Source organism: Ambystoma mexicanum, chromosome 6p, assembly GCF_040938575.1.
Source record: "Ambystoma mexicanum isolate Mex_15411 chromosome 6p, UKY_AmexF1_1, whole genome shotgun sequence".
In the NCBI taxonomy this organism is placed as follows: Eukaryota; Metazoa; Chordata; class Amphibia; order Caudata; family Ambystomatidae; genus Ambystoma; species Ambystoma mexicanum.
Window position 1 is genome coordinate 340,847,703 of NC_090935.1, and position 24,601 is coordinate 340,872,303.

Sequence of the window (24,601 nt, forward strand, 5' to 3'; positions counted from 1 at the left end):
ACGAGCCAAGCCTGTTGTAACAATCATGCTTTCTGGTAAGATGTAAAAAGACTTAAACAAGCCTGCAGAGGAGTATGCTCATTGTGTGTGTGTGTGTCTGTGCAGGGCCATCTTAAGCACTTTTGGGGCCCTGGGCACGGACATCTTTGGGGCCCCCCTCCACCAAACCATCCAAGAAGATTTACAGCCTGTAGTATTGATCAATGACTCTATGTAAAATGTGCATGTAACCTAGAATAGACAGAGCACTCACACTTGCTGCCTCACAGAACGCAAACATGCTCAAGCATGGATAGAGGGGACCAATTGAGAGGCAGGAGAAATCTACACATATGATAGCATGGATAGTGGATGCAGATTAGCAGCTACCAGGAAGGTGTCTGTATCCAGACAGAATAAGATCATAAATGGGACATGGTTTTTAAATAGTTTTGCCATTAGGGACCAAAAGAATAAAGTGCCTTTGGTGTGCAATATATCAATGCTCACTACAATAGTGGGAGCAACACTATAGCCAGTGAAACCATGAAAGAGGCTGCTTTGTAGATCATACCCTGAGAAGGAAATCTCTCTGAAAGGCTTACAATTTTGAAAGGTTTAGGGACTGGCAATTTTGAGAGGCTGGGCAATACAAGATTAAATTAGATGCACAGCATTACACACGCTGTTTAAGGTGTGAATCTGGGATGGGTGGCAGCTCTGCAATTTCTGCATTTGAACCCTTTCATTACCAGTTCTTAAACACGAACTATAATAATCTAATTTTATAGAACTGACTTGGAAAGTACACCAATCACATTACCATACATGATCATTTTTCAAAACAAAATATTATAGAATGGTTTAACAAAGAATGATTCTAGCTTCATTCTCTCCATCATCAAAAGAAGTATATAAGTACCAGCATACCAATCAGTGTGATTTAACAGATTTAATCTGGGTTGGTCTTTTGTATTTCAAAGCTTTATATACTTCCAAAATACTGGCCTGTGAAATTGTCATTTATAAACGTGCAGAAAAACATTTGACTTTTAAATAATGCAAAGCTTTTTTTGTGTCAAAGGATGAGACTTTAAAATGTGCTTGTCCAAGTCCTGCACCATCTGGTCCACTCACTTCTGTCTACCACCCCTTTCACTAAAGTGGCCTACATAAGAAGAATAATCAAGTAATGGGCTAAACGATGCCACCAGCATGTGAGGAGGCAAACCTCACAAAAGACAGTACCGTAATGTAGGAGATATTAGATGATTGACCAGAATCACTGTATTATCTACTGTCAAAGCCAGGATACAAGCATGAATGCTTTGGTTCCAAATTTGGATACTTATTAATCTCTTTGAGTAACAGTTTATGCTCACCGTTGGAAGTGATTACCTAGGATTTACAAAACCCCATCTGAACAAACCAATTTCTAGACCTTCACCATAAGGATGACATGTTTGTTTCTATAGCAACCCCATATCTGGTGCAGATACATTGCTGATAATAGCACCTGGTGTGCTGCAAGATCAAGTACATATGCATGCACGTTTATAAACTTCAGACATAGGAAAGGCTCAGCCAGCCTTACAGGAATGTGCTATTCTAATCTTGCATTGGAACACACATTTCTGCAATGAGTGCTTAACACACTGAGCTAACTTCTGAACCATTGTGGCACACAATTTACCATTATGCATTTCAAAATTGGCTATTGCACATGATCAACATAATTCCCAATATACCACAGTGAACAGAGAAAGAATTTCATGATGAATTGATCGAGGCAGCATGTACTTGCCAAACAGACAGGCAATAGGGTTAGAGCATCAGCACCATGCCATGCAATATCCTGATGTGTTCTATTTAGGTCTGGTGAACAAAGGAATCTTACTTCTTTAGATCAGGCTGCCTTGTGGGTCCCTTTTGCCCTCCCATAAAAATGCCTCTGTGTCTGTGTGTGATATAACAAAGAAACAATGAGTTTGTTAAGTAGAGATATCATCTCGACATCAATTGAAATATAAGCATGATACTGGTTATAATGATTTATAAAGGTACTGTATGGCTTAATCTATGATCTCCACTGTGCTACCGGTTTGTAGTTTACATTTCTTGGGACCTAAGAAGTAACTCGAAAGACCCAGCACACCGCATACGTTTCCTCACAATTGAGCAAACTCACAGCAGCGTTTTTAGATCATTTTCTGTTTATTTAGATTCTTGAACGGCCACCCATCCCTCCCTCGTAACCCGGACTTGCTTCCCGTTCACTCCTCACCCGATCTGATGTCCCTTCAATGTATTACTCATCCTGGTCTGGCCTCCACCCCTTGATGTTACTGATCCCTCTCTACTACTGTTCTTCCCTTCCTACTACTCCCCCCTCCTGTTACTATAATGCTCCCCTTTTCTACTACAACCTCTCCATTCTTCCCCTTCTCCTCCCCTTCCCCTCCTCCTCTTCTGCATCTCCTCCTCTTCTTCTTCTCCCTTCTCCTCTTCCCCCTGTTCCTCTTCCCCCTCCTCCTCTTCCACCCTCCTCCTCGCTCCCCCACCACCTCGCCCCCCTCCTCCTCGTCCCCCCATGCTCAATCCCTCACCCTTGTCATCCCCCTTCTCCTCTTCTTCCCACTCCTCCTGCTCTTCCCCCTCCTCATCCTCCTCTTGGCCCTCCTCCTCCCCCTCACCCTCTTCCTCATCCTCCTCTTGCCCCTAACCCTCATGCTCTTCCCCTTCATCCTCCTCCTCTGATTCCTCTCCCTCCTCTTCCCGATCCTCCACTCCTCCTTTTCACCCTGACTCTCCTCCTCCCCCTTTTCCACTTCTACCCTCCTCTTCCTCTTTCCCTCCTTCTCTTTTTCTCCCCTCGTTCTCCCTACTCCTCCTCTTCTCCCCTCCGCCTCTTCACCCTCCTCTTCTTCCCCTTCTCCTCCTCTTCTCTCCTTCCTGTTCCCCCCACCTCCTTTTTCCCCTCCTCCTCTTCAACCTCCTCCAACCCCTGCTCCTCTTACCCCTCCTCCTCTTCCCCAGCTCCTCTTCAACCCCTCCTTCTCCTCACCCTCCTCCTCTATACCCCTTCTCCACTCCTCCTCATCCCCCTCTTCCTTCTCTCCCCTCGCCCTATTTCCTCCCTCTTGCTCAGTATCATTTGATTCACAAGCGGTCTTTACACTACTTTGCCTAAACATTCACCACACAAATCAGAGTTCAAAGCCCCTTCCTACACTTCCTCCTCCACTCCCCACTTACAAGCACTCTGTGGCACCCTCTCGTACTTACATAGCTGCCAAGTCCGGGAACTCTCTACCTGCTGACATCAGAGCTGAAAACTCCCTCCTCGCCTTAATCTCATTCCAGCACATGCAATCCAGCACATGCAAAAGTCAATCTAACTGTAGCTAAGAAGTATTATATGTAACTATATAAATTGTCTGTAACCAGTGAAAGAACTACTTGAAATGTTAACCATGAACATTCTCTGTAACTAAAAAAAATGTCTGTAACTAGCGCCACGATGCCCCTGGGCTGCTGCACGCTCAACAAATGCGAATAAATAAATAAAATAAATAAATAGCAGTGGAAAGAAACTGCACCATCAGCACTAAACTAGCAGTACTCCCACTCTGATTGCGCCACTTTCAGAGATATGTGCATCACCCACCATGCTCAGCACAAGACAGGCCCATACTACCTACAACACAAGCTCACCCATTACAAAGTCAGCAGCAACCTGAGATCAGGCACCACATTCCTCCTTGTCATCCCCCCTTCAAATCAACCAGAAAAAGGGGGTCCTCCTTTTCCACAATATGGAATGTGATTTCCTTCAGCATCTGCCGCTTAGAGATATCACCTTACATTCCAGAAGGCCCTCAAGACCTGGCTCTTCTCCCCAGCATCCTGATGGACCCATCCATCCATTCTATTTTAACCCCCTGTCAAATAGACTGCGGCTGCAATGGGACCTTCAGCGAATGTACTGACCAACACAGAGAAAGGACTCCAGCAGACTGCAGGGCTGAAGTAACGACTGAACCACTCCTCTTCTTCTCCCCTCGTCTCCTCCTCTCCCCCTTCACCCTTTTCCACTTCTACCCATCACTTCCTCTTTCCCTCCTCCTCTACTTCTGTCATCCCACCTCCTCTTCTCCCCTCCTCGTCTTCACCCTGCTCCTCTTCTCCTCCCCCAATTCTCCTGCTCCTCTTCCTCTCCTCCTCCTTTTTCCCCTCCTTCTCTTACCCCTCCACCGCCCTTCTCCTCTTGCTCGTACCTCCTCTTCCCCAGCTCCTCTTCAACACCTCCTCCTTCTCTTCACCCTCCTCCTTCTCTTTTGCCCTTCTCCCCTCCTCCTCTTGCCCCCTCCTAGTCTCCCTCCTCGTCCTCTTTCCTCCCTCTTCCTCAGTATCTCTCGGTTCACAAGCGGTCTTGACACTTCTTTGCCTAAACATTCGCCATACAAATCAGAATTCCAAGCCCCTCCCTATGTTTCCTCCTCAGCTCCCCACTTCCAAGCACTCGTGACTCACTCTCAGACTACTTCCACAACATAGTAGTGGAAAGAAACTGCACCATCGGCGCTAAACTAACAGTGCTCCTGCCCCGATTGCACCACTAGCTCCCTTTCGGATGACGGTCCACTTTCAAAGCTATGCGCATCACCCACCATGCTCTGCACATGACAGGCCCAGAATACCTTCAACGAAAGCTCACCCATTACAAACCCAGCAGAAACCTGAGATCAGGCACCACATTCCTCCTGGTCATCCCTCCTTCAAATCAACCAGAATAAGGGGGTCCTCCTTTTCCCAAAATATGGAATGTTATTTCCCTCAGCATTCAACACTTAGAGCTATAACCTTGCATTCTGGAAGGCCCTCGAGACCTGGCTCTTCCCCCCAGATCCTGATGGACCCATCCACCAGTGCTGATTTAACCCCCTGTCTAATAGACTTTGACTGCAATGAGACCTTCAGCAAATGTACTTAGCAACACAGAGAAAGGACTCCAGCAGACCGCAGGACTGAAGCACCGAAACGTCAACGGAACAAGAAACCTTCCAGGACAGCCAGTTAAGTATCACACTCCATGTCAATTCATCTACAATCACACGCTACTTGAAGAAACAACACCTCTGCCATTAGAATGCAACCAAGTCCCACAATAAAAATTCATTCTAGCTGGATACATAATCAGTCTCCTGGATTCACTTACTCACCCTATAACCTCACATCACCCATCCACAAGTCAGCCCAATATGGGTTGCTAGCAAGGACTTGGCCTCCCCTGCATTCCTTCATATTGGCCGAAATGCATACAAGCATGCTAAACTCCTCTGAGGAATCTCCCATACCACAGACTTGAGTCCGCCGAGGGCCTTCGCCTACAGCGGTTGAGGCCATACCAATGGGATTAGGTGCTAAACAAATGCCATATTACATTGCATTACATAAATATGGCCACTCGCGAACAAGGGACTGTCGCATTAAATGACACGCCACTAAAAACGGCTAACAACTGTCCAGCAGGCAAGTTGATAAACACACTGTGTGGTCATGTCACTGCATATATGGTGTTAGTATCCAGGTATCTATGACCTCTGAACTCACATTAACAGGCAATTTCAGTTCCTATTGCCTTCTCCCCTTTTACAAGTAATGTGGCACCCATAATTCCCAAGTAAAATGGCATATTGCAAAAAACACACAATTATGCAAAGGAACAATACAGTCTGAACACATAGTTATTGTGGATTTATGGAAACAGCATGCTTTTTTATTGTTTTTTTTATTATATGAGACCGTATAACAGTGCTGTATGTGCATCTGGAACTCATAAAAGGAAAACAAATAACCTGAAGAACTACAAACAGGTAAAGCAATAATAAATCAACCATCAAAATGCACTGTTAACTGTCATGTGGAGCCATAATAACACATGAAAAAGTGGCATCATCAAAACTCTCTTCTAAGCTGGTGACAGCTCTTTTTTCAGCAGATAAGCACACCTGTGGCAAACAGAGTCATGCCTGAATACATTTTACATTTTAGAAAAACATTGTAAAACACATTTTGTTTAGATATGTAGGTAGAAAACATGTTTCAATGAGGGTAATGGAATACCTTTCTAAACTACTCAAATAAACACTGAATACTGCAGAATGTTTTGTGAAATGTAAGTCTACCGAGTAATGGCACGTTCCGCTGTTTGTGATGCAGGGTCACACACCAATATTGCAGAAGGAAATATAAGTCTCCTCCTGTAATACCACACACGTGGCCACTACATGGGCCTGCATTGATTCTGGAGGGTCCTTCTCTTACTCCTTCTATGATCTAATTTGCAGGTGATGTTCTTCTTTGACAGATTTTGAGGAGTTCAGGTTTGGACATTAGGCCAAATAGGCACAGGCTGCGTGGCTACAGCTGTCCACACTCTTTAAAATCAAACCCTGCCCCCCCCCAGCTTCCGGCTACGTACCTGGCTTCCCTCATGGCAGCCCACCACGCCGTAGCCCGCCTTTTACAGGTGACCACAAATGTGACTGTATCTCTCCAGCACTGCACAAGCTTCACTGGCTTCCCCTCCCTGACAAGATTATATCCACATTTCACCTACAAAGCAGTCTCGAACGGAACACCAACAGACTTGGTTGGCTAAATTTCACACCTCTGGAGGAATTCACACCTCACATAGTAAAACTATCAAAGGTTTGGAGGCTAAGGTAGCCCACAAAGAGAAAACTCTCAAGCAGTCCTTCTCCTACCATGCCCCAACCATCTGCAACGCCATCCTGGCAGAGGCTCAAAATGCCCCCACCATCCTCCATCTCCGCAAAACTCATAAAATGTCAACAATACCTGTTGGCTAAAAATAAATCCTTCTCTCCCTCCACCAACAGTGCTGCATTACTGTATTAAATGCCACGGCCAAAGATGCCACTCTCCTGTTGAAAACGCTCTTCTGTCCTTTGCTGTATAAGTAATGACATCAAATTAAATTAAACAGAACAACTGTGCACAACATCTGCATAACATTCCCATGAAAGCATAAATGTCAGTTGTTGTTTCTGTCTCTGGACGGTCTGAATCAGCAATACAAAGAGCAAGTGATCAAGGCTTCTATGCCATACATATTCCACCCAATTCTTTTTCCTCAACAATCATTATTATTTCTCAAAAAATATAATTTGTATTTATATATCAAAAGTTAAAAAATGTGATGTGCAACATTTCAACACATTATATAACATAGCTCTAAGTGCATTTAAATTTCCAGACATAAAAATGCATTGGTTTTCAACAGACGACCCAAACAACCATAGATCCAACATATATGTATAAAGTGCAAAACAAGCCCCTGTGTCATCAGGGGGTGCTTAACCTCTTGTTAGTCCTTCTATCTTGTGACCTGTGTCGTGATTGCTAATTAGAAAGACGTCATGGTGTGTTTCGGCCATCTATAGAGCATTCGATACTGCTCATGTCAATCGTGGCCTTCATCATGATGTAACCAATTCTTCAGACAATCAAATGTGTTTCGTTATCTACAAGTGAAGGGACACATATGTACATCCATATTCAAAGAGGAAACAATTTTATTTTTATTTTTTTACATTTATAAAGCGCTCACACAGCCCGTGGGCATCGAAGCACTGTTACAGGAATTGTTATTTTTTTTTTTCTTCTTAGTTGCGTAATTGTTTTTTTTTTTGTCTTAGTTACGTATTTCTAACATGCTTAAACACCCAGAGGTTTCTAAGCGCAGACCCGGGGATCGAAGCGGTGTTGCTTCGTGTCGTTTTGCTTCCAAGACACGCACGCTGCCGCTGAGCTATTCTCCCAGGACAAAATAGTGGGGCTAACCCCTACTGAGGCCCCCCTATCCCATTGACATTAATCATATGTTTTACCACCCAAATAATTTACACGGACAATAATTTCTTAGATTGGAATAAACATGGTCACTTTATTACGGTCATCCTAACTGGGCGTTCCTAGCCTTACTCAGGCCACAAGTGTGCCTGGCATACAAAACACCTCCTCCATGTCCCCTCACCATCCCTGCGGTTTCACAAACCGGTGGGCCTTCCTCACTTTGGTTTGACACATTTCCGGGCAGGGTTGTTGCTAGGTCTGCGTGACATGTGACAATGTGTGACATGTGAATTAAAATAGGACTTGGCAATGTGTCTTGGACTATTCCAATTGTCATTTAATGTAATGCTGAACTCCCTACCTTTTGATAGTAGTCAGCCCACTAGTGGGGTCTGAGATGGGCCACTTGTTCAATTCAGCGATGTACCTTACATGCCAGTGCCTAGTGATCAATATAGTATATATATCAAGGCTATTGTACCTAAACTTTATCCAGTATCTCATGAACAGGTGTGTCGAAAAAAAGCTTAAAAAAGGCTTACATTCAGGTTGCAGGACACTCTCTCCCAATCCCAAGACCAGTCGGAACCAGGCCAGCTCCAAAGCTCACTGGCTCTTGTGAAACCTGCCCCTTTCTTCCTCCAAATATAATTTTCAGTGCTGGATTATCAGGGAACCAACTCACATTGTGAAACAAGGCTTTTGATTTATGAAAACAATCAGTCCTTCAATGCATCATGGGAAATATATAATTTTGTTGGGCTTATGGGCACCCCACTTCTCCATCAAATAAAAAAAAAATACTGGACAGATTTACCATACGACCAAAACGCACATCTGCACTACTTTGTAACCAACTTGTTTCTTATTTGGCACAAATCCATCCAGTGGTATTCGCTGTGCACTTGTTCCAAGGACACTCTTTTTGTCTATGGGAAAATGAATGAGATAGGTAAGAAAGAAGGTTTTTTTTATGGTCAATAACTGCCAAACTGTTGTTTGAGCCTATCCACATTTTAAAATTTTAGAGGGTCTGTAACAGTCTTTATCTTTGAAAAAGTCAGCCACTATCTTAAATTAGTCAAACGTTATTAGTAATCGAATTTTTGAACAAGACAATGGTTCATAATTTTCAGCTCACCTTCTAACATATATGTAATAAATATTCTGTGAAAAAAGGGATGTTATGGTTAAAAGTAAAACCGAAAACCCCCCAAAATGTGCCAGTTATGGTAGGCTAAGCAACCATAATTCGCGCCACCACCATGCACTGCTATAATTAACACCCAGGACATCAAAGATGACATCACACATGTCATGATCTGGAGCTGAAGGGCCCGGACAACAGAAAAAGTGCAATGATGCACAAAAAAATCAGGTGGACCAGGAAGATGAGATAGAGGAAATGCCTACTTCAATGATTACTTCCAAGCACCCAGAGAAAATCATGGGTTTGGCAGTGATTTACCACCGTTGACGGTGTACCAAAGGCTAGGCTACCAAGGTGAAATGCACTGAGTGCAAAGGTGTACTCAGTCATGGACAACCTGGGCAGTACTCCTACGGAAACACCTCCATGGGCCGCCCCACCAAATCCAACCACTGGGATGCTCTGAGAAAGGCTGCTCCTTTCTCAGGAAGTAGTAGGCTGTCTTCCTCTACCTCATCTTCCGCAACCAATACTGCCACCACACGTGCTACTCCTGTGGGGCAGAAGATCCCACCAGCACCTTGCAAGCCATAAAAGAGGCTGTTGATCCATTTCTTTCAAAGACTACAGTACCCTTTATATACTGCAACTCACCACTCTGCAGGGGGGAGCAATTTCAAAGTGCTTTCAAAGCTGCAATTAACCAGCATGAGAAACATTGCACCTTACCTTAGATTTAAGGCACACCCAGCATCTTCCCCCTCTCCATCTCTGCCTCCGTATCTGTCATTGGTACCTCTTCTCTCATTCCCCCCCCCCTTACTTCCTGGCTTCCCTGCAACAACAAAAAATAGTAAATCAAAAAACACCAACAAAAAAAAAAGATTCCCTTTGGAGCCACCTATCACAGTTAAAAAATAGAACAAAAATAAAGTATAGATTTCATCTACTTTACATTTTCTTTTCCAAAAATTATTTGATTGAACATTTTAAGACATGTAGTTTTACGTCTCCACTTCAAGTTATTAGCACATTCGATATAAGAGGCAGCATATTACGTGTAGACTTTTTCAACAAAATGTATAAAACTCCTCCTCTCCCCTGGGGACAAGACAGTTAGTGGATATATATCTTCCGGGTAGTCCAGTCCAGCACTGCAGGGAGCAAGGTCACAGATTTATTTTCAAGTTATTTGTAGGCCTCTTGGGGGGTGCCTATTCCATTTCTCTGCTTGGGGTGATCTCATCTATGTCGCCTGTGATGTTCTCCATCTCGCAGAGTTCTCTGGCTTTCTGGGCCAAAGTGGTTTCTGAAGGTAGGTTTTGGGATTTCCAGGATATGGTGATGCAGATTCTGCCCTTTAGTAGGAGAAAATGTGTCATGTGGGGGGCTTTTATCCATTGGCCCTCTTGTTCCTCAAGTCCAAATAGCACAAGTCTAGGATCGCAATCACGGGTGATTGATTCTATTCTCTTAATCCATGTCAGGACTTCTTTCCAATATGTTTGTGTCTTGGGACATAACCACCACATATGCCAGTAGTCGGCCTGAGCACCACATTCCCTTCAACATTGAGGGCTGGATTGTTTTAACATTTTAGAGAGCTTCATGGGGTCGTACTGCCATCGATGGAGTAATTTTATTCTATGTAGTTTGTAATGTGACCATAGTTGGTCTGTCATTAGTGGGCGTAGGTCCTTCTCCCATCTTTTTCTAAGTCCTTCTAGTCTGTTTCCTAGTTCGCCTATTATGGATCCATATAAGTGTGAGATCAGGCCTTTGGTTGAACGGGACTCGCTGAGTACCTTCTTGAAGGAAGTGTGCCCCCTTTGGAGCTTCTCGCTCCAACTCGATGCCAGTAGCACTCCTTTCAGCTGCTGGAACATGAACACTCCTAGCGGGCCAGTTTATAGGCCTGCTTCCAAATCTTGAATGGATATGCACCATGTGATTTTTATAAGTTGACCCGCTCTTTCCAAGCCCGCTTCATACCATTTTTTATATCAATTTGGTTCTTGGATTTCGTTCTTGATGGAGGGGCCCAGATGTTACTCATGGCGGAAGGCCCTGTCATGAGGCCTTTCATTTCACCTTTACTCACCACATTTTTAGGAGTGGGCCCAGTGCATAGTGATTGGTCACTGCAGTGGAGAAAGCGATTTTTGGGGTCCACAGCCATTCTCCCAGAGTCACTGTTTGTAGTAGATAGTTCTCTATCCCCACCCATTGCTTTTGTGAGTCTCCTCTCAGATGTGGCACCAAGGCACAAAATTGGGCAGCTCGATAATATGTATAGGGGTCAGGGAGCCTGGTTCCTCCTTCCTCTTTTGGTTGAATTAGGGTGCTGTAGGCCATAGGAATTTGGTGAACATGGCCTTTATTTCTGCACAGCAATTTCGAGGGATGGCAATGGGGAGCATTTGATATTGGTACAGAATTTTGTGGGTAACTAGTATATCCATCGAAAATGTTTCCAACAAAACACCTTGCATCGACAATTATGCATATATGGGAGGTAAAGGGTTTGTTTTTGTTAGGGAGGGGTTTTAAGGCTAATCTCCCCACCCCCAAAAAATATACATAAATGCATTCAATGCTAACATTTTCGATGGATAATTTTCGATGCAAAGTTATTCATTGGAAACATTTTCGTTACAAAGACCACAAACCAATTTTGGGTAATACTACAATTTTTATGGCGTTTAGGCAACCGAGCCAGGACACAGTGAGCTCGCCCCATATTTCAAGATCTCTTGATATTTCAAGTAGTAGAGGTGGGAGGTTTGCTTCATATAGGTCTTCCACTTTCTTCGTGATTTTGATCCATAGGTACTTTAAATGCTGGTGCGCGGTGGGTATTCCCCCTGTGGTTGTGTCTCCCCCATCTGGGTGGGTCAGAATCTTATTTGGGAAGAGCGTAGATTTTTCTGCGTGACTTTTAATCCTGCCCATTTGCCAAATTCCTTTATGGTTCGTAGGACTGTTGGTATGGCTATTTTGGGATCCATCAGGTAGAGAAGAATATCATTAGCAAACATAGCCAGTTTGTATTCTATGTCACCCACTGTAATCCTCTTTATGGTATCATCTTTCCTGATTATGTTGCCAAAGGGCTCGATGCATAGTGCATAAAGGAGTGGCGAGAGGGGGCACCCCTGTCTGGTACCCCTGGACATGCCAAATTCTTCTGAGAGGTTGCTGTTTACTGCCACTCTGCCCTTCGGGTTTTTGTAGATTGCTTGGATCCCCCTTATGAATCGCTCACTGAAGCACATGTTTCTCAGTACGGCCAAGAGGAATCCCCACTCGACCCGGTCGAAAGCCTTCTCTGGGTCCATGCTGAGGAGCGCGCAGTCTCTGTCCTTTCCCTTGGAGTGCTCTATGACATCAAAAGTCTTCCTCATAGCATACGCCCCTTGTCTTCCTTTTATGAAGCCCACTTGGTCCGGGTGGACCAGTCGGGGCATTAGATCCTCCATGCGGGTGGCTAGGACTCTTGCATAAACTTTGGCGTCTGTGTTTAGTAGTGAAATTGGCCGGTAGGATTTGCATGATGTGGGATCTGTGTCTGTCTTGGGGATTACCACAATGTGAGACATCGAGAAGGATGGGGGGGCTTGACCGGTGTCCCGGATGTGGTTGAATAGCTTGGCAAGTTTTGGGGACAGGGTCTCACCAAAGTATTTGTAAAAGCCCATGGTGTAGCCGTTTTAACCTGGGGCCCCTCCCTGAGGGAGCCTTTTTATTGCCGCTTTCACTTCATCAGTAGTTATGGGTGCATCTAGGAGAGATTGCTCTGTATTTGTTAGGTGAGTTAGACACACTCTCTCTATTTATTTGTCCCTCTTCCTTTCTGCCCTGCCTCGCTTAGAAGTGTACAAGTTCATATGTTCATATAGTAACTGGCAAATTGGTTGGCTATGTCATGTGGGGATTGGGCACACTCACCCTACTCAGTTGTAATCCTTTCCACCCATCTCTCTGCCCTTTGGGTAATTACTCTCTTGGCTAACATTTTGTCTGCCTTATTGCCCCTTTCATAGAAATTCTGCTTTAGTAGAGTTAATTTCCTCAGAACGTCTCCCTTTCCCAGTGCTTTCAGCTCTTCCCTTTTCTGTTTGAGAGTCTCTAAGCGTTCACTTCGGTAGGAGCCCAGGGTGTGCATCTTTCCCTCCAGTTTTGAGATTTATTTACTTAGTTTCACTACCTGCAACTTCCTTTCTCTTTTTTGCTTAGCCCCTTGTCTCACAGGTGACCCCTCCAGACTGCTTTTTCCTCTTCCCAGCCCGTTGGGATCCCCACCTACCCATTATCATTAATGATGAAGTATTTGTGTATTGCCTTATCGAGTTCCTGCATGTAGAGTTTGTCCTTCAACAAGAATTTGTTGCAGCGCCACATGGGGACTGGACGGTTAAGCCCTTTGATATCCATTGTTGCTGTGACCATGTTGTGGTCTGACCATCTTTTGGGGCGAATATCACTATGCCTTATTCTGGGGCTGTCCCTATTCCCTATTAACCAACAAGTAATCAATACTCGTGAATGTTTCGTGGATGCTAGATCTAAACGTATATCCCTTTTTGTCTGGGTTTACAGATCTCCAAACATCCACCAATCCCACGTCTGTGAGGTTGGTCTGGAACTTACTACATTCCTCCCTTAAACCTTCCCTGATTAGCGCCCTCATAGCATGCCTGTCCATATTCGGGTCTGCCCAGGAGTTTAAGTCCCGCTATCACTGTGGGGCCACTATTATTTTCTATTATCGCATACTTTTCGGTGAACACCCTTTGGCCTTGATTGGGTGTGTATACCCCCACGAACGTGATCTGTGTGTTCTTCCATACTCGCCGAACCACTAGGAGTATCCTCCCATTGATGCATTTATAAGTCTGATTTTCTTATGGAGTATTAGTCCTATACCCCTTTCTTTTGATCTAATGAGGCCCAGTATGTCTGACCTACTCCTTTCCCTTTCAGTGGCTTTTCTTCCCCTGCTTTGAGCCTGGTTTTTTGGATAAAGAGCATGTCTAGATCAGCCCTGTCAAATTCCCTTGTCACAAGGGATCTCTTGGTCAGAGAATTAAACCCCTTGACATTGAGTGTGCCCACCCTCAGGGTTGCTCCATCTGGCCCCATCTTGTCTGGTGCTGCCATCATCATGTTGGGTGCCATCTTTTTCCCATGTTCCCTCCCCAGTCACCTCTTCGCTTTGCGTGACATCTTATCCCCGTACCTCTAGTATACCTGTAGCTGCCTGTATGTCCCCTTCCTGCCCCTTCCCACTATTAACTGTTAACAAAAAATCACCCACTAACTGAACCGCGGTCATTTTTCTTATCCTAGGTTCTTGGGGTTGATATGCCCTCTTAAAATTGAGGGCTACTAGGTTTGAAACTCGTTCCTCCCGGGGGATTTCCTTTGTGAATCCCTTTCCTTAGTCCTGTGTGTGTGTTTGGTTCCTGTATTGCCCGGCCTCCCTTTTACCTTTTCATGGTGGTGTTTGTTGGTGACTCTGGGCTCATTTTGGTGTATTTTAACCCCGCTTTGGTTCTTTTTCGCCATTGCGGGGGGTTGTCTGTTCCTTGAGCTTTCGGTGTCTGAGCCTGGCTAGGTCCAGCAGGGGCTCTGTTGTCATGTTGGTCTGTTAAGTGTTTTAACAGTTGCCTTGCTTCCTCTGGGGTAACCACTCTCTAGTCCTTTCCTTGGAACACAAAGATTAGATCGAAGGGGTACCCCCATGTCTATCGTACAGATTTCTTGTCAGCTACGTGGTGAGTGGCCTGCAAGCTCTCCTTCTGCTCAGTGTGAAGTTTGACAAATCCTGGAATATCTTTATTTTGGAGCCTTGAAACATGAGGTAATGTCTCTGTTTGTCTTTCAGGAGAATCTCTGATTTCTCCTTGTAGCTGAGAAACTTTACTACTGTTGAGCGTGGTCCCCTTGCAAATGCGCAACCTCCCCCTTGGGCCCTTTCAATGTGTACGTTTTTTCCCCCTTCTGCTGTGAATAACTGGTTTACTACTTCTTGGACCTTTCTCTCAACAAGGGCCATAGTATCTCCTTCTTGCACTGCTAGGCCTAAGTAGTCTTAGGTTGGACCTTCTTTCTCTATTTTCCATATCGTCCATTTTGAGTGTGAGTTCTTCTCTCATTTCTGTATCGGTCATTCTTGCATTTAACTTCATTTCAATGAGGTCTGTGTTAATTTGGTTGTGTTCCAAGTTCTCCACTTTGCTTTCAATGTGTTCCACTTTTCCTCTTATTTCAGAGAATGAAGTCAGTATTTCTGATCGTAAAGCATGGATTTCTGCCATAATTCCTGCAATGTCTTCTTTTGTGGCTGCGGTACTGATTATGGTGGTCTTTCATTCTGGGGTCTCTACTCTTCTGTAATGTTGCAGCCTATCTAGACTTTTTGCAGTCGCTGGCCTTGTTCCTTTCTGTCTCCCCCTCCAAGGGCTTGTGGTTAGACTGTGGGGGGATTTCCCTGGCACCTCTCTTATGTGTTCCTGGTTTTTTCCTGTCTTTATTAGTTCTGGTGAATTTGGTACCACTACACTGTGGTCCTATACACCCTCTTATGTCGGGAGGCATGTGGATGGGTGCCCCCTGAAGGACCTATTAAGTGTCTCTGATGCAGGCGCCTTTAGCTGTCTTGCCCGCTCAACCTTCGATTGCTTGGGGGTTCAATAAGGGCTCGCTGGGGGGTTGTTCACTTCTAAGGCTCTTCATCTAACAAGAGGATCTCGTGGCATGAACGCCGTATTGGCTGGAGGTAACCTTTGTTCCTTTGACTAGGGCTCTTATCCCCTTTTTACTGCTCCTTCTTTGTCCCATGCTACATGCAGGTTCTGCTTTGTTATCTGGGGGATGATGAGTGGGATGACACCCACCTTGGTTGAGCGGGAGGTGCAGCTACCACCTCCCGTTACCAGTCTCTCAGTTCTTTTGCTTTGTGGGGGAGAGAAGGGAGAGCAGCTCTTACCTTCGCCCCTGTCTGCTTTATCCACTGCTCCACATTTGGAATGTTCCACTGGCGGTCCGTGTCTGGTTGGCGCGGGTGGAGCTGCCTGGGGCTGGTGGGCGCTCGCTAAAGTCCTGCTTACTTGCTGCACAGCGTGACCGGAGCAGCCCAGCTCCTTCTCATTGTATGCCTTAGAGTGCCCGCAGCCCCACAGCATTGTGAATGTCTTTTCTGGCGGGGGTCAGCAGCAGGCCCCTGACTGCCATGTGGCCGCTTTTCCTGCCCAGCACCTTTCAATTTATGGTGGATCAGTGCGAGGTCCAGCCGCGGCAGACGTCTTAAATTTCGGGAGCCGTCTGACAGGTTACCTACCTCTGTGATTCTTTCCAGACACTCCAGTCACTCTCTGCTTGGGGCGCTCACCCTTCTTCCTGGGGCCTCTCGTCGGGTGGTCTTTTCAGAATTCCTCATAGCTTTACTCTTCTCCTCGGGGAACATAGTGGGTCACAGCGAAGGGGCAGCACGGCAGCAGGCTCTTCATCAATTACTTTTCTTCATGGCAAACTCTGTGCCACGCTGCCCTTCACTTCCCCACTCCGTGTTAGCAGGAGCTCCGCTTCGATGGGGGCAGCCTTGATTTTGTCATTGACAGCTCGTGGGTTCTCAGGGGAGGCGTACCTACGCTGGGTCGGGGTCTTCTGTGTGGTTCTGCGCTGCTGCAAGGCTCGTTCACTTTTTGGCGCCGGGTGCTGCCGGTCCTCACTATACAAAGCGCTGTGTGTGAGAGTCAGGTCCTTCACTTTTGTCAGTTGTCTCTCCCCCTAACCGAGTGATTGGGGTGCCTCCAGGCACTCTTATGCAACCAGACCTTGACTTAGTGCTTTTTCCTCCGGTTTTAGGTCAGGGATTTCTCTCAATCTTCTCTATTTTGCCCCTTGGGACGGGGGCCGAGGTTCAGGCGACCATTCCCTTCCGCACCCCCTGGTGGTCTCCTACTTTACATTTTTTAATAAAGTAGTTAGACTCAATCAGATTCTCCAACATTTCCATTAGAATTGTGTGCTTTGATAATGGAAATAATGGACAATTGTATAGTAGAGTAAAAGAAAAAAGGACAGTAACAATTTTCTCTGCAGTTCCCTTTCCAGGCCAGGCATCATTAAAATACCAGACTTGCACATGCACACCATCACACAGGACAGCCCTTCTGCCCTTTTTTACTATTATATTTCTAACACTCCACCATCCATCCAGCAATCACTTCCAAAAAAATCTACATGCAACCATATCAACATATTAAACTTACACACACCAACTGCCACAATGTTCTACAAATATTTTCCATCTACATTTCCCTTACTTATACAAACAATTGTACACAGTGCTGCTATAAATGCACATATGCATTGTGCAGTGAGAGAAGTGCATGAATAGAAGGGGGTGTAGGGATGTGCAAGTGATGAAGGGATCCCTGGAAGGAAGTGCTGTGGGATGTTTCATCCCACTAGTCAGGCCCTTCAACATTCCTGTGCGCTGCTTGCATCAGGAACATCAGAATGGCCACCGGGAAGCATGCTGCTCACGAAAAATCACCCAAAAGGGCGCAGTAAAAATCTGAAAAGTGGCTGCCATCCACTTTTGCCTATCTCAGTGGTAACACAGGAGACCACTGCCAAAACCCATCACTAGGCTGCCCACATAGCCAAATCATTGCAAAATAAACACAGAGCTGTTTTAAAAATCCTTTTTTTCTTGGTTGTCAAATTTGCAAAAATCATGGCTCACAAACCACACAGAAGATCCTACCTCCTTGTTGGGTGTTAAACATCATTCTACTTCAAGAATCTACATAAATACAATGTCCACAGATGTACACTTATCAGAAGAAAATCCACATTGAAGATTGCTTGCTTGGAAAATTATGTTGAAAATGGGTGTAATACCGTTACTCACCTCTGCCAGAAGCTGGCGATTTCTAAAACCTGTCATGTTTAATGTTGTACATTGAACTCTAAGTATGCCAAAGAAAGACTTGCTATCAGAAGCCTAAGAGGTGGAGAGAATTCAAAACTATATTTTAAAAGGGCTTGAATTAAGAAATTGGTTGATGTATTTGTTAAAAGTGTAAGTTATATTGTAGGACAGCACAATTTCAGACATTGTGTTTAAAAGTTAAGGTTTCCCACACTGAGCTTCAAAGACATTCCACACCTTCTCCCAAACAAATGAATCTCGCCCCTGCTCTCTGCTAAGAAACTGGCAGGCTGGGGTGAAAGGAACTGGGAGGGGCACTCTGGCATGTTGCTCTGAGTGTAGACAAAGGACTCCTTGAACTGAATAGAAAATGCTAATTTGGGTGTGACTGAGATCAGCTGCCCTGGCAGGAAGAAGACCATGTGACTTTTTGACTCAGTCAAGGCTGGAGGCGGGCCAGACAGGAAATGTGGATTGGAAACTAAAGTAACTGTATGTTTTGGGAAAAGACTTAGAAAATCTTGTGCCGAACTGACAAATATATGAAACTTGGAGATTATTAAAATGAAAAATTCACTCACAGTTTAAAACTAATCTGGAATCTGTGTGACATTCAGAGACTGAACCATGAAACGTTTAATATTGCAGCTATTGTGATTATGCTAGGAACATGAAAAAGTACAGGAATATGCCCAGAGGGTATGTGCAAGTATGTGTAAAAAATTGTACAGATCCGAAAATGTGTAACCAATCAAAAGTGCGAAAAATTGTAATTTATGAACCAAAACTCGTAGAAGATACGATTTTGACAGAAACGTACCTTAGGCAATCTGTGATGTGTATATGTATTATTAAGTTGTGCATATTGAAAATATGTTTTTTGGGAAAAATAGATTTTCTGGGTAAAAGCAAAGGGGAGGTTCTTCCCCAGATTGTAAATGACAGCATCACTCTAACACACGATGACACATCATGACACAATGTTCCTTTCTCAAATCAGAGGACAGGGAATTCTCTGACCTATCAGATCCTTAGGGGGTTGGGAATTGTGTATTAGCCTGCCCACCCACTTTGGAAAATGGATAAATAGGGACTGTTGAGGACCCACAAACACACACTTTTTCACTCATCAACTGATCCACTGGCAAAGCACCATGCAGGAAGATCCAGACTCCAGAACCAGACTCTAGAACCATGAAGCAGAGGCCTAATCCAAAAAGCTGAACCCTTTTCAGCAGGCCTTTAAAAAACCTTGCAAACCTAATTTAACCCCTGACTTCCACGTGGCCTAACCTAATCCATTCAACAGCCTGGCTTAGCTGTTTGCTGCTTCTGACCAACAACCTTTGCTAGAACCCAAGATCCAGACCAGTCCAGCAGAGCTGTAACCCCGAACCCATCCCATCCAGTCCAGAGGCCGCACAGACCAGAATGCCTTGCTGAGAGCAGAGTCCAAGTGCCCTGATCGTGTCCGGTGGCGAGCGAAGTCCAGTCCAAACCCTTGACCAGATCTTTGACTGGCCCATTCCATTTTAAACCAGAGTTGTGAGTATTTAGCGTTGAACTGTCCATAGTCATTTCTTAGTTTAAAGTAATCCATCCAACCCATTCCAACATATCCAGACGGCATTGTAGAATCTCTTTTGTCCATTCAGAATCCTTTCTCATCCATCTAATCCTGTGATTATTGTTAGTGTAAGCCAACCTGTTTGTAATTCAAAGCGCAATTTCATTTGAAATCTTGACTCCTTTTGAGAAAAATCAACCTTTACTAAAACCTCTGTAACTTTCGAACCGTATGTGCTAGGAACAAAATTTAAATGTCATTTTGAAGCTAACATCCTCAGCCACCCAAATCCAATTCCTTACAGTTTTTCCGTAATCGCGTTTCCCGCACACGGAAAAGTTGCCGCGAATTTGCATTTGGCTACATTTCACCACATGTAAAAACAGCTATTTCTTGATTTCAACTTCTGAATTTTGTTTTCCATCTGCTAACCATTCAACAATCATTGCTAGTGTTGACCTGAACCAATCCAAAGCAACTATCACTAGTTCTGACTCTCATTTAGCAAATTCAAATCATTTTAGCATTTTTCCCATTCAATTCAACCACATTTAAAAGCAATTGACCTGTTTTAAAAACATTACTGTTCTCTCTAAGCTTGCTGGGGGGAATCGGGATTGAAACTGCAATTGTTGATTGTTATTCCTGATACCTGTGTGCCCTCATTCATCTCTTCATCTTGCATATTGGGGGGATTGAGTAACAACAGGGGGAAAGAGTGATTATATTGTCTTTGGTTGAATTCATATCAAGTTTCCTTCTGTGTTGCATTCTTTCCTATCATTGTATTTCCTTGAACCACACAAAGTTATTCTCTGCTAACTTATTCTTCCTATTCCTACTCCTAATTGATTAAAGAGATTGTTGATATTGTCATATTACCCATTGCCGATCATTGTTCATATTCATAAGCGTGATATTCAGATATTATCCATATTTATAAAAGTGTGATCTATATATTGTTGAATTCTTCAAATAAATCTTTTACTTTGTAAAACAAACCTATTTCTTGGTTCAGTGAGACCGGGGGAATTCAAAGAGAGGGGCGTTATATAAGGGTACATCATCCAGAATTAAAAGAACTTTTGACATGAAAATATATAAATAAGGGTTTCCACTGGGCATCTCATACTAGGCATTGACTTAGTTGGAGTGCTGGATTGAAATCACTTACAGTGCCAAGGAGTACCAAAGTCGGAGGCCAGTGCCTAAGTCCTGGGACAGAGCACTCTCAAGAGTGGGGTGCTAAGCCACCAGGCAGTGGGTCCGCAAGCACAGTGCTGAAGAAATGGTGGGGTTCTGATGTTGACTAGGTATAGGTCCTGCAACCTGTCAGGTTTATGAGGGACTAGGCCCCCAGTTTCAATGGCAGTAGCATGGGTGTTTAGGGAAGGGAGAGAGGGAAAGAGGAACAGAAAAGCAAAGCTTTGAGAAGGTATCATGGAGCCGTTTAATAAGGATAGAATATTTGACTGTGTGAAAGGCGAAGCACAGATCGACAATCAATATCCTCAATTGTACTACAATCATAAATAACATATACACTTCAATTATATAATTCCACCATATTACAAATATGATATACACCACTTATGGTACCTATACTAACTATACACATACTACTATAGTGCATGTGGTCAGTGTACAATACACCTTGAAATAACAATACTCCTGCAACCTCCGCCCCCAATCCCAATAATGTCCACACACAGAAATATTCATGGAACACACCCCAACACAGCAAGAACTTATTTTCACCTATACAAAGAGTTCTATATCAACTTTCCTCCACTCCCCCACCCTTTCCAGACCCTCTTTCATCCACAAAATGTTCCCAAATATATTTTCCAGACTCCTTTTTCTCACTGTACTGTCCACGCCCACTCACAAAGACCATGATCCTTCTATCCAATATAGCCACCATTTTCAAAAATGATGACACCTCTTACATTTTCAAATCCAATCAGCGTGCGCCTGTCTACAAACTTTGGTGACCATTCATCAAACGATGCCAATGTTTTACGCTGCCCAAAAAGTACTCTTTATATCAAGTTAACCAATAATATTATTACCATTCATGATATAAACATCCCTCCCTCACACAATGATCACTTTGTATCAATTCCAAATTCTTACATTTATGATTCTCGCTCTGATACCCCACCACTTTCATTATACTATAAATATCTTCTATATTTTTTAAAACCCCAATTGATAGATCACGGACTACACTACTATTCGGGGGTCTGTTTACGAAATGGAATGTCCGCACATATCGTGCCGTGTCCGCACATATCTGGTCTCATATAACACATTTTTAATTGTTTCCACAGACAGCACACCCGTTAACGGACATTCATGTGCATGGAGCCGGTGTCTACCACTCAACGTGATCCGTGAACACCCGCCGCCACACACATCCCCAGAAGTCATCATGTAACCGCGCCTGTGCAGCATGACAAAGTGTCTGCAGACAGTGGCCATCACTGCGGACAGTTTGAAACTGCATTTTCATCCAATTTACAATATTTCTATTTCAAAGTTTATTCCTCCAGAGCTCATAGACCCATTCTTACTTGATCTGTCAACTTTTTACAAGTTTCCAAGGCCTACTGTTGGCTCGGTAGTCCTCAGACCGTTCCTCTAAAGGGACCGACCCACTACGTTTAGTCATTTATAATCTAGCACCCCAGCAGACATAATCTTCCAGGAGAGCTATCTCCAACAGACATCCAGAAGTTAAATGATGGCATCTCCCATGGCCATCCCTCCTTCCAAGGAGCCACCACCACCACAACCACCAAGGCATGGACAGGGCAACAGGCACAGTGATGTGGATGATAACTGGGAACAGGAAAAGTAGTTAGAGGAAGCGTAGAGAGAGTCATGGTGTGGTGGATTTTTACCACCGTTGGGGGACTACCAAAGACTCAGGTTTGTCCAGTTGAAATGCATTCAGTGCGGAGTCGTACCTACCTGCGAACAACCTGAGCAGTAATCCTTCAGCACCACCACCATGCATTGCCACCCCAAATCCAACCACTTGGGTGCTCTGAGGAAGTCTGTTCCTTTGATACGGAGAAGCAGTTAACTTTCTCTACCCCATCTTCCTCAACCACTTCTGCCACCACACAAGGTACTCCTGTGGAGCGGAGAAGAGAATCCCACCAGCTCCCTTGCAGGCCATACAGGAGGCTGTTGATCCTTACCTTTCAAGGGTCACAGGTCTCTGTATAAACTGTGACATACTGCTGTTCAGTGGGGGGGATGGTTTCAAAGTGCTTTTGAAGCTGCAGTCAAGGAACATGGGAAACACTGCCCCCTACCTTATATTTAAGGCCCACCCAATATCTTTCCTGTCCACCTGCCCCTCTGTATCGGTGGTTGCTACCCCTTGTCTCCCCCACTTTACCTCCTCATCTCTGTGACCAAAAAAACACAAAATGCAAAAAAACATAAAAGCCAGAAAGACATAAAAAGGCTCCCCTTTCACAGGTAAAAGTTCACAGGTCTTTTTTCAGCCTGTAAGGTCTACAGACACTATTATAGTGTGCAGGCACCTGAAAAATTCCAGTCGCAGGGGATTTAAAATTAATTAACTTGTTTTTCGTTAAAAAATGGTGGCTCTTAAAATAACCTTTTTTTTACTTTCTGACTTCTATATATTTTTGGGATTATTTGGTTTAATATACTTAAGTAACACATGTTCTACTAAATATCATTATTTTTTCTAATTTTCACAAAAAGTGATTCTCATTTTCATCTGTTTTTCCTTTTTGTTTACTACAAGTACTCAAAAATACTTCAATCCATATTGTACATGTTCACAGAAACTGTTTCAATGCATTTTGAACAATTTCTAGAAAAATATGATTGCTAACATTAGTCACATGCACACTACATCTCTTCAAAACATTTTGACGTTATGAAACTTTATATTTTCACTTTGAAAATATGTCATTCCAACATCCTTCAAAAAAGCGCATGCAGCTTTGTTAACATTGTGCCTTGCTTTATCAATTTCTGGACAAAATAAATTTGAACACTTCCAATCTTCAAATGTGGAAACAGTTCCATCAACTATGAAAATGTAGCCCTCATTACAAACTGTAATACATAGCCCAAACTATTGTCACCACAGTGAACTACAATGATGTCCGGATGCTTCAAATTAACCATAGAAACCAAGAAACTTCCAATTCTTGAAATCCAAGATTCCCAGGTAATCCACACTGCTCAAAGTACACCTTAACCCAATGGACCCAAGAATCGACCACCAACCAGACACTCTGCTTCCTCAAAGCCATAGGCATCGTCATTGCACACAACAAACATATCTCTTGCTGCTCAGTATTCCTGTAAACAACACCCACAACACCAGTAGTCCCCTTCCCATGCCTTGCATCCTTAAAATAACCAGATTGAACATATAGTGATTGCAGAATACTGCGTTGTCCGTGGATGGCATGACAAGGTGAAGGGGGCGGGGAGGTTTAAACTCAATTTAAAGCATTCATTTTACAATGATGGCTCTTAAAAGAGCCTTTACTCGGTGTGGGGGTGGTTCCATTTCGTGTTTGTTTTTCTCATATGTATGTCCTACACCTTCTAAGAAATGCATTAGTATACATTCCACATCTTCCCCTTTAACTTGTTCACATGAACTTTTCAATGCATTTTTAACATTCCAAAGACACATCTAATTGTCAGCTCTCCATCACTCTGAAAAGTATTTACACCATACAACTTCAGATTTTTATTCTCAGAAGACGCCATTCCAAAACCATATAAAAAAGCACACACAGCATTATTGACAAGGTGCTTACTTTCTTCCATTTGTGTAGAAAACAAATGTGGACAACTCCATATTTGTCTTGGATTGATTTGATAAAAAATAATGTTTGCAACTGGAAACAGTTCCATTAGGCTTCTCAACACATTCATCATGCCAAGCTGCAAAGATGCTAGACTTTTATAGTCCAGACTGTTGCTTTCACAATGCAGAACAATAATATCTGGATGCTTAAAGTGAGCCATACTCTTACAAAATGACAATTTCAATTTCAATTTCTTTATTTGT

At 43.8% G+C, this 24,601-nt stretch overlaps 1 protein-coding gene across 2 annotated transcripts in view; it reads right to left on the bottom strand.

Moving 5' to 3' along the window:
- The window catches only part of C1QTNF3 (C1q and TNF related 3), an 868,328-nt gene that overhangs the window by 449,787 nt on the left and 393,940 nt on the right, over positions 1-24,601 (bottom strand). The window lies entirely within an intron of this gene.